This window comes from Jaculus jaculus, chromosome 7, assembly GCF_020740685.1.
Source record: "Jaculus jaculus isolate mJacJac1 chromosome 7, mJacJac1.mat.Y.cur, whole genome shotgun sequence".
NCBI lineage: Eukaryota > Metazoa > Chordata > Mammalia > Rodentia > Dipodidae > Jaculus > Jaculus jaculus.
The window spans coordinates 75,050,388-75,052,906 of NC_059108.1; the positions used below are offsets into that span (position 1 = coordinate 75,050,388).

Sequence of the window (2,519 nt, forward strand, 5' to 3'; positions counted from 1 at the left end):
AAACTCAATTGATAATGTAACCTAAAATTTCTCTTTTGAAAACTTCTAATAACTTTTTTAAAATTTATTTATTTATTTATTTGAGAGCAACAGACACAAAGAGAAAGAGAGAGGGAGAGAGAGAGAATGGGCGCACCAGGGCTTCCAGCCTCTGCAAACGAACTCCAGATGCGTGCGCCCCCTTGTGCATCTGGCTAACCTGGGACCTGGGGAACCAAGCCTTGAACCAGGGTCCTTAGGCTTCACAGGCAAGCGCTTAACCACTAAGCCATCTCTCCAGCCCCTAATAACCTTTTTAATAGGCTGCATATTTCAAATTTCTAAGAAAATTCATATCCCATTCAACTAATGCATTTTAAAAATATATTTATTTCTTTATTTGCAAGCAGACAGATAGAGAGAATGGGCTTGATAGGGCCACCAGCAGCTGCAAGTGCACTCCAGCTGCTTGTACCATTTTGTGCACTGCCTTTACATGGGTACTGGGGAATTGGTGCAATAGGCATTGCAGGCAAGAACCTAAATCACTGAGCAATCTCTCTGACACGGAATTAATGTACTTTTCAAAAGATGAGAGACACACAACCTGAGGAAAAAGAAATCAGGATGTGTGGATGTGAACATATTTGGAATCTAGAAGGCGATATAAATAAGATCACATCCCATTCTGAGACATCATCCTTGAGCAGTCTCTATCTGACCTTTGGGCTGCCAATAATAGTGGGTTATGCTGTTATTTGATTATTCCTGTCCAAATCTATGACTTTTTTTCTAATTCTGATTTTTTTTTTAATGTGCAAAAGACTATTTTTTAAAGCAAGCAAAAAATAAATAACAATATGGTTCCATGACAATAATCAAATACCCATAAAAATGGCATCAGTACACAAAGAGATAAGCACATCACAAAGACAACATAGTAGTTACAATATCATGGAATAATTTTTAATCAGGAATAATCTTAACATGTAAATTAAACATAATATCACATTGAATATTAAAGTATGTAACCATAATTTTAAAATTTCTTCATTTTCAGAACTAGTTGCATTTTAATACTACATTTGAGCCTCATTTAAAAATAAATAACCATTCAACAAGTCAATTGAACACATATATGCAAATTTACATGCTAGAATACAAGAGTAAACTGGAGACATTGCTCAAGGATGAGGAAGAAAGTTCTTCATCATCTGTGTGATCAAGTTGCAAAGAACATGCTTTTCTCTTCTTTTTTTCCCTAAGGCACTGCATCCTGGTTCTTTAGGAATCTAGTTTTCTTTTCTGGAATCTTTAAGGAACAGCCTGAAGAATTCCCTAATTTCCTTTTGCCACTTAAGGGTTGCACATACACAAACAGGATTACCTCCTGCATACTTATTTTCAGCTTTCTTGGATGAAACCGAAGGAGAATTAAGGACAGAAATGGAGAGACCCAGCACCTTCTTGGGGGCTGGAAAAGCCACCACTTTCCCATAGGCTCCTGGGACACTATCTGCTCTGGTCTGCATGGTGTTCAAAGGCATCCAGACTGCAGAAGCACATAGGCTTACTAGCAAAGGATATTTCCCTGGACCAGGAGAAGCCTATCCACCTATGACTTTTATCACAAGGTATTATGTATTTTTAATACTAGGGACTTATCTCAATTAATTGGTTATTGTATTAATCAAGACCTAGAATATTTTTTGCTTGTGTTTTGGAAATTTTGAATTCCTGCTTGAAAAATTCTGCAGTATTTTTTTATCCTGTATTCCTTCATGCTGGCTACTTATATAGCTTTATTTCAAATATCTCAAAGAGAAATCATAATTATCTGTTTGAAACTAACTACCCAGTTTCTTCATTGCTGTATAAAATGTATGAAGATAAGCCCTGACAGTGAGAAGACTAAAATTTTAGATTCCTTCTCTGTGCTGCTTCTTTCTTTGTTCAACTGAAACTGTTTCCAATCCTCAACAGCTGGTACATATGCATCACAGAATATCAGAACACAGTCCTCATGTTGGTTGTCATGGGTTTAATATTCCATAATGATTTTAATCTGTAACATAAACTCCTCATAAAGGAGGACAGGTATCTGTGGATCAGCTCATCTTGTGCTATCAACTTTGCCTTCCCTAACAAGCCTTGAATGGGAATTATTTGACAACCAATAGCATTGCCTAGTATAAGAAAGCAGTGCAAAAGAACATGGGAGGCTTGAACCCTGTGAGCTTGCTGTGGAAACAGGCCCCTTCCTCCCCCTTCCTGATCAAAGTGCCCCTGAGTCCCTAATTTCCAGATACCTGGCAATGAGGGTGTGAGTGGCACAGAGTGAGCAGGCCAGATTCCTGTTCCTTGCCTCCTCCCAGTTTCCTGGTTCTAGTAGGTCCCCCTGTGCCTGGCTTGGGGTGGGGGGGTGCCTGGCCCCTGTGGAAGAAGGCATTAGGTCTGTTATACTGACTGGCCCTTGGGTACCAACATCCCTATTCAACTCAGTAAGAGGGTGCACAGCCAATGTAGGAGCAGGCTTCTTG

General features: G+C 39.1%; 1 pseudogene; it reads right to left on the reverse strand.

Moving 5' to 3' along the window:
* Nucleotides 1-1,125: 1,125 nt before the first annotated feature.
* On the reverse strand, nucleotides 1,126-1,511 carry LOC101612966 (annotated as a pseudogene).
* Between the last annotated feature and the right edge of the window lie 1,008 nt (nucleotides 1,512-2,519).